Raw genomic sequence first — 9,378 nt, forward strand, 5'->3', positions numbered from 1 at the left:
AGTCGACCGGTGGTCAATATTTGAATGTTTTAATGGTGAATTTCTATAAAATTGTCACTGATTTGTATTTATTTATGGAATAATTGACCTATTAATGTTATATCATACGCCAAATATTAGTGCAAATATAAATAAATTGAATAAATAACTCTACCGGTCGACTTGAGGGCAATTTTCCTTATTTAGTTTTTTTTAATTCGAACTTTTATGCAGCCGTAATACAGGCTTCAGACCTAAAGCATAGCCAAAGTGCTTAACTGCTCTAATTTCTGATTAATTAAAATTTTTTGGAAAAATTTTACTTGGGATTGGATTAAGATAAAAGATTTTTGAGGCTCTCAAAAAGTAATGAAGTTACTCGCTATTCAGGATTTTAAGACCTTCGGAAACTAGGCTCAATCTCTAGTCTGAAGATGGCTTAAGACCTAAGGTTTACCCATATCGCTTAAGTTCTCTAAATTCTTATCAGCTAATATTTCTTTGGGAAATTTTGATTTATGATTATATATTATGAATAAATTAAATTCTGATAAACCAATAAAATTGCTTGTTATGTATGATTTTAAGACCTTCGGAAGGTGAGGCAAACTTCTAGACTAAAAACCGCATTAAGCATAAAAAAAAAACATTTAAAAAATATATCTGAAATTTTCATTATTAAATTCTAAAAATTCAGCAGTTAAAATGTGATTTTCGCAGAACTTTTTTGAAAAAACTTACTTTGCGGTAGTCATGATTACTCAGAGATATTTATTAGAATTAATAAAATAAAATATTTTTGAAAAAAAAAAGAAAATTGTGTTTTTAGAAATGTATTTTGTATGAAATATTACTGTATTTGGCTAATTTTACACCACGTTTCGTCTAGTAAAATAAGTTTTGATCGATGAAACAAAAAATTCTTTTTTTGTTTTTCTATTCTGTGTGATCTTGTGAATCACAGGTAAATCTATTCTGTTCAATCATGTTTTTAATTTCCAAAAACGTTTCCGTTTTATCAAAGAGCAGTTAAAAAAGAGAAAAATAATGTTTGTTATTTTCGTGACCCACATAACCCCTTAAAGAGTTATTTGTGGATTTTAGGTGACCTGTTAGTGAGAAATATCGGTGGCAGCCAAAATCCCGAAAGCCAAAATCCCAAACGCCAAAATCCCGAAAGCCAAAATCCCGAACGCCAAAATTCCGAATGGGCCAAAATCCCGAAAACCAAAATCCCAAACGCCAAAATCCTGAAAGCCAAAATCCCAAAAGCCAAAATCCCGAAAGCCAAAATCCCGAACGCCAAAATTCCGAATGGGCCAAAATCCCGAAAACTAAAATCCCAAACGTCAAAATCCCGAAAGCCAAAATCCCGAACGCTAAAATCCCGAAAGCCAAAATCCCGAACGCCAAAATCCCGAATGGGCCAAAATCCCGAAAGCCAAAATCCCGAATGTTCAAAATCCTGAAAGGGATGAAATTATATGTGGGAGAAAATGTTTAGAATCATTTTCTAAGATACAGAAGATTTCCCTTTGTCTCCAGAAAGCGCGGGTGCAATCGTGGGAGTAGCTATGACACTTTCAAGAATTCGGGATTTTGGCTTTCGGGAATGTGGTCCATTCGGGATTTTGGTTTTCGGAATTTTGGCGTTTGCGATTTTGGCTTTAGAGATTTTGGCTTTCGGGATTTTGACCGGGACCCGAGAAAAAATATACTGAACTGACACCTCATTAAAAATTTAAAATAAAAAAGTTTAGTTGAGAAAATTTTCAGAATGATGGGGCTTTCACTGAAGGAGGTCTACATCGGGGACCGAAAGCTCTGGGCAAGACTTAAAAAAGTGTTTTCCCTCTTGGGGTGACACCTTGTCACTGGCCATCACCGGAGAAGTCATATTTATTTCTCCCATGTGATATGCATTTGACACATTCTTACTTATTCGTTAAATTTTTATTAATTCACTGTAGGGTAATATTTGGAAAATGGGACACATACGGAACAGCTCTTTTATATTGCAACTTTTTATAGTCCGACTTTCACTATATCCGTTTTTAAGTCTTGTCCGAATTATAGTAAATTATCCAATTCTCCTGAAAATCACCAAAGAATAAATAATAATAATAATAATAATAATAATAATAATAATAATAATAATAATAAACATTTATTCATGCCCCAAGCAAAGCATTTTACAATTAAGGGACTATACAAATACAATGACTATTACTTTAAAATACAATCAGAATAAAGATTAACAGAAACAGAAAATGCGGAGGTAATTCGAGACAAAGAAGACTTTTTTTATCATGAAAATATTTATTATTATATTCTCCACTTATAAATAGTTTGAATTATTACGATTTGTTTATATTTCGAAATATTTATATGTTAGAAGATACTTTCAATATTAGATCCTACAACAATTATAATAATAAATCATAAATTAACATTTCTCAACTTTTATACTTCAAATCATTTAATGAAAAAAACGATGACGTGGAAATTAGTCGATGTCCAGTGTCCATTGTATTCTCAATCAATAAAAGTCATACTGAATTTAACTGATTGGAAAAAGTTTATGGTGAAAATTTTCATTCACAAATTTGTTTTTATTAATTTCCATACAAAAACTTCTACTATTCAAATAAGAGCAAAGAATCACAGTGGAAGCAATCAAATAATTATGATGTCATCAAAAAATAATTAATCCAAATTTTCTGACAACCATCCTCCTACATTCTCGGAGAAAAAGCATGTGAAAAGCAGAAGAACGCAAAAAGAAAAGCCAAGTTTTGGGTAATGTAATCTTCGTGGAGATTTCCACTTCCCGAAGGATATGTTTACAATTCCGGTAAATTATGTTTTCCACCCGTCTTCACACCATCTTTGTTGCATTACATGGCACAATCGGTTAATGCGCAGTCAGGCTTTCGATGGAAGTGGGGAAAACTTGGGGAAATCCCTAAATTGAGGGTTATCCTTGTCTGTCTAGGCGAAAAATCTTGGCATTTCGGTTTTGGGGAAATTGGAGAGATTCCCCTCGAAAGGATGAGAATCCCACTCTATGGAATGCTGCGTAGACGAAAGTATCCTATTCCGGGGAAAAATCCCTCACACACCCATCATAGCTCCTTGTGCTTTCAATTTCAACCCCCGGAAAATGTGAAAAAGCAACTTGTTATCGGCACAAAACCTCCATCTAGAGCATTTATCCGCATTGCAAATTGAATGGGGAGCGGCATCAATTTAACGATATAACTTTCGATTTTTCCCGCTCAAAAATGCACTCAACTTTTCGCGGGATAACTTTCAAGAAGAAGCGGATGGAAAAACTACTACTTACGGTTGTATGGAAAAGTTTGCGGAAGAATCAGATTAAAAGTAGAATAATACTTTTATAATACTGAGTTCAACCTTGCAGAAGTTTTTTTTTTCTCTATGAAAAGCTCTTCACGGTGCGGAATAATTGGAAAAATTTAAGAAAAACTTCCTCATTTAATTTTATAGTAAAAGTTAAAGTATGATCCGCCAACGCAATTTCTCTTCACACTCTCAACAGACAACCATTATATTACAGAGAGGTAAATTTAATTTGTTCCATCGACTTTGAAATATTTCCCACCTCCTTTTTTACCTTTCATTTTCCCTTTTATCAACCTTTTTCCCTGGAATCAGATGTCTCCATTACTTTTTTTTTCCACAGAATGATCAAAGAAGGACAACTTTGGCCATCATCAGGTGATTTTCACGTTTTTTTCTTGTCACTATCACCAACCATTCGTCTCTTTTCTGCGTATAAAAGGAGAATTTTAAAGTTGTTATTTCTTTCTCCGAGCCATGTCACAAAAAGTATTACATTTCTTAGAAGGAGAAAAAAATCAAGAAAACGCATATATATTTTGATATGGCTGTTTTTTGTAGAATTCAATCTCTATGGATAATTTTTGTCACAAAAATAACAATTTCCCCCCTGAAAAACACAAAGACGCTCGCTTTTGGCCTCAGACATTTTATTTATGGTGAAGATAAAAAACCAGACACTTTATTAACTTTATCAAAATAATGTTGTTTTGCAGCAAAACTTTTCACACCGAAAAAGAACTGACTTGCAGAAGGGCAATGACTGAAAATGACGAATATCATCTTGGATTTCCACCAAACAATCTGCTGTACAACATTGCGTCGCATTGACCTCAAATATTTAGAGATGAAATTTATTTCAGAAAATTCGTTATGAACAATTTGTTCAAAGTATATATTCTAATTGGTTTATTCTGCATAAGTCTTTTTCATGGCTTCTTTATAGAAATTTTATTCATATTTTCTGAATTTCAATTGAATTGGCATCATATTTCAGTTTAATTAATTTCAGAATAACTTTGTATATAACGAATTATCCGGAATAACTGATTTTCAGAGAAACTGAAAAATACTGCAGTATTGGCTCTTAAATTGTTAAGTTTTAATTTTAAAATATATTTTACTACTGGAATAGAAAGGAAGTGCAGTATTATAATCATTATAATCATATTTTTTTTTCCATTTCTGATCGGTTTGGAGAGTAAACGGTAACAGATATCAACTTCCGATTTTCGATGACCCTCCCTCCTATAAGTAAACATTTTTTTCTCTCTGCGTACTTTTTTCGAAATCTTCTAATGTAGGCAAGGTGAATATTTCGTCCACAAGGCATCAAAAATGATTCGACAACGAATTTTCGAATGTCAAAGTTAAAACACTCTAGAGGGGGGATATTTTTTAGCTTATTTGCACAAATTTGATTTTTTTTTTAAATGTCTTGAAATTTTATTTTTATTTGTCTGAAAGCTAACAGGGTTTGAGGTTAAACGGTATGAGATATAGACTTACGATCTTGAATGAGCCCCCTCAAGAGTCATAAATCAAAATAATGATTAGACTTAATTGCCATCAGTTTCCCACTAATAAAGTCGCTTAAATCGAGAGTCGGCTTAATTCTGATGGAAATGTAATCTAATAACTATAACTAACTCGGCTTAAGTCGTAAGTGTGTCTAGCACATTACCCTACAAAGCCAGTAGCGATGAAGAATTTCGCATAAACGTTGTCAATAAACTTTTAAAAAAATTAGATTCTGTCAGTACAAATGAAATTTTGTCATCAAAATATTAAATTATAAACAGTTAGTCATTACAACAATGTGGTCTAACTTATTTATTGAATATTGAACATCCAGTGTCTTTTGTAGGTTCTTTATCATGAAAAGTTAGAATATTGTCCAAATCCATCAGTGTGCCAAATTTCGGCCAGCTTCTAATTTCGGTCACTTTGAGTGTAATTTCGACCATGCAAATAAATTAATTAAAATTATGTATGTAATCTTCGAATAGTCAATGAATTCATTTTGGTTTTAATTATTTATTCATTTTAGGATGTATTAACACAAACACCGTTAAAGTTTAGGCATGATTTGAATTTAAATTGCGTTGCAAAAAATGTGATAGATCGATTGTGTTTCTAGCAGTCTTACGATTTGTGGTGAAGTTCAGAAGATTTTCCTTCGGTGTTTTTCATGAAAATTGATTAGTTTTCATTAAAGATTGTTTCTGCTTATGTTAATAGTGAATCAATCTCTAAATTTCGGGTAAAATTTCCCAGCTGGATCCTGTATTTCGCATAAAAAAGTATATACTTTGTGAGCGTCTCTCCGGTGAGGTAGTGTTGGCTATTCCGGCAACATCTTTTGCTTTCCTAAATTTCTTATTCATTTTATGTTTTTTTTTTTTTTCAATTTCTGAGTTCTATAATGTCCAGAGAAAAAAACCATCGCTTCTATGAAAAAGTTGATGTAGAAAAGGCATTGGAAGAGTTCAGGAAGGGCAAATTGCTACGGAAATCTGCGCGTAAATTTGAGATGCTACTCTTCAGGTCTTCAGAATAAATTACACGAAAGATCTCAAGGCTTGTGTGTCATATAAATGTATTAAACTAAATATTAAACTCGTTCTGTTTGACGTTTTGAAATTTTCTATCCCTTGCGTCACAAAAGGTGGTCAGAAAAAAGGTGGCCGGTATTTCACACAGTGGCCGGAATACTACCCAAAGCAATGTTCATATTTTTATTAATTTTTCAATATTTTAGGAAGTGATTTATAGAAAACAAAGATGATAAACTAGTCTTCAAGGTTCCCCACAACCCTCCCGAAAAGGAAGTAACAAAAAATATCAATATGAATTAAAAATATTGCATTTCAAACTTAGGACTTCGGTGCTTATATGCAACTATGCCGAAATTTGGCACACTTACCCTATACCTAACCATTCGTCTGCTCGAATGACTTTCATTCAAGAATGCATTAGAATTACTCGAGAGGATAATGCTCTCAATGGATTTCCAATGGTCTGGATGTGATTTTCTTGGTGAGATTCTGCTCTGCAAATGTCCTATAAGTATCCTTAGCATTTTGACTCATAATAAGTGATGCATGCAATATGAAGTCTATGGGACTTACATAAGCATATGGAATATCTAAGGAGGTACTTCCTTCCAGGAGATGCTTAATCCATTCCAGAAGTTTAAAAGACAGTTGGATCAAATTCACAATGATGACTATCTCAGTTTCGAGAGATAAGAAATCCGACACATTGGTATTGAACTCCGGAGGACCCAAAAAAAGTAACCATATAAAACATTCTGAAAATCTCATCCCATATGGTTGCATCTCCCTTGTCTGATTTTTTTCTGCCCTCCTGCCTTTTAAGAGAACCCATCTGGTTTTCACCGAAGAAACCGCCACTTTCACTCAGTGAGTGGGAAAATTCTACATGGAAATTCCTTAGACAAAAAACCCCAACCCCAGCTATTAATTAAACAAAGGACCAACACAAACATTCCCACCTTTGGGTGCGGCACTATTTACCCTTAAACGTGTCATTGAAACCCCTTTTTTCCGGACAGAACGGTTATAAATAAGAATATGATATACTCAAATGGAGGTGAATATAGAATACGGACGCTTCATTGACCATCTGGTGCCTCGGTTGTCATTCATGAGCCATTGAACATGTGACAAACCACACAAATTTATAATACTTACAAGTGTAATCGACCACTTCGACAGGAGCTGCCCTTCTTCCCTTTCAACGGGCACTTTTTGTGTAGTTTTTGATGGGAAATCAACTGATCAGGGGGATATCGATATCTGCTACTGTAGAGATTTTCAAAAGAAGACCCAAATGTTTATTTCTGAAAGAAAAACAATCACTGTTTTTTTATTCATTATTCTCAAGTTTTATTATCATACATTTGGCAGATGGGAGATGGCATTTTATTCTTTATTTTAACTGATTAAGATTTACTAAAAGGGACAAGAGTTTGTTCCTCGTATTTATTTAAACAGAATGAAATCAATTTATCTTTTTTTTATTTTAAGGGTGTAGCCAGAATTATAATGCCAAAGGTGATCTGTTCTTTTGCGATTTAAATAGAAAAAATAGAAAAAATAAGTTTTCGACAATTGTTTAAGTTCTACTAGAAGAGAATTCAATTTTGATGTCAATAAGCCTTCTTAGGGAAAAGTAGGGCACCTTTGAATTGGAGTATCTTTGAAATCGAGAATTTTTCTTCTATTTATAAGAAGAATTGCGTTTGAGGCTTATCATAATGTAATTTAGCTTCACGATTGGTTTGTCGAGCTAAATTATAACATTAGTAGGGGAATGTAGGCATGGTTCGCACAGAGTGAAACTTCAAACGATGTGAATTTTCTCTATATTTACAAAGAACTGACTTTCCATTTCTCATCTCGTCCCATGAGCTTAATAATTATCTATCTTACGCCTAAGAAATAATAAAGAAATAATAAACAACAAGAAAATTTGCTTTGTTTGAAGGTTCACTCTGTGCGAACCATGCAAACATTTCCCTATAGTTCCATTTAAAAATAGAAGAAAAATCTACATTTTAAGGGTACCCCAATTCAAATATGCCCCACTTTCTCCTAATTCATTTCATTCGGACTTTTTTCTATCTTTCGCGCCATTTCGACAAAACCGTTAAAAGTGAAAAGCTGAGAAAATGCGTTTCAAATTTTTAAATGTTCACCCAAACACTCAACGCTTCTTTGTTTTCGTCTCTGTAGAGTCTTCCAAAATCGAACACTTAAGAGGTATTTTTGACATTTCCCACCTCCCAAATTCTAATATTAATATGTAATTGGAATCAAATGCCCATACTTTTTCAGAAACCTTCGCTGTGACTAACTTACTTTTAATTTTATTCGCTCATAATTTAGGGTGTCAAATTTCGTCCACTTTGAGCGTAACTTCGGACAAGCGACTAAATTACTTAAAATTATGGATTTAATCTTGGAATAATCAATGATTTTTTCCTTTAAATAGTTATTCATTTTAGAATGTAATCAACCCTAAAATCGTTCAATTTAGGGTATAATTTGAATTGAAAGAATTAAAATTTTGTTATAGAAAATTCAATGTGGAAACAGTCTTACAAAAAATGTAACAGATCACTTGCGTTATTAGCAGTCTAGTACTTTGTGGTGAACTGCAAATAATTTTCCTTTTATGTTTTTCATTAAAATTAATTAGTCGCTTCATTGAAGATTATATTTTAATTTATGTTAATAATCTATCGTTCTTAAGATTCCAAATTAAATTTCCCAGCTGGATCATGTATTTCATGTCAAAAAAGAGAAATTTTCTGAACATTCTCCAGTAAGGTCATGTTTACTATTTCGGCCACGTCTTTTGCTTCCTTGAAATTCTTATTTTTTGTTCTTTTGCAATTTTTGGGTTATCAAAGGTCCAGAGAAAGTAAAAAGCATCGCCTTTGTGAAAAATGTGTTGTGGAAAAGGCCTTGCAATTGGCAAGGCCTTTATTTATTTGTCTGGCAAAAATTTACGAATAAATACGAACAAATGATAAAATTTTACCAACATTTTTTGTGTGTTTACGAACATTTACGAACAAATGTATGTAAAAGTACAAAAAGTGTTAGTAAAATGATCATTTTAACAATGTTTGTGAAAAAGTACAAAATTTTACGAACTTGTTTGTGGGTTATACGATTCACGAGCATTTCGTAATTCTGCCATAGGATTTCACAAACATTTACGAACAATTTCACAAAACATTTTTTTCTGTGATAGTGAATGCTTCTTCCGTGCTCCTGAAGGTTTTTGTGCAGAGGCGGTGCATTTTATTACGTTTTGTCACAGTAAAAATGTATTTTTCTAGATATTCAGTTGCTTCCACCGGGCGGGACTCGAACTCACACCTGTGAGAGTCGAGTCAGAGATCTCACCGCCCAAAAGCCAACGGTCTTGCCTATTGCGCCACTGAGATCCCCACCGAAAATAATGAAAAGTAATAATTTATTGTAAGTAAGTTGAAGATTT

Source organism: Phlebotomus papatasi, chromosome 2 (genome assembly GCF_024763615.1).
Source record: "Phlebotomus papatasi isolate M1 chromosome 2, Ppap_2.1, whole genome shotgun sequence".
NCBI lineage: Eukaryota > Metazoa > Arthropoda > Insecta > Diptera > Psychodidae > Phlebotomus > Phlebotomus papatasi.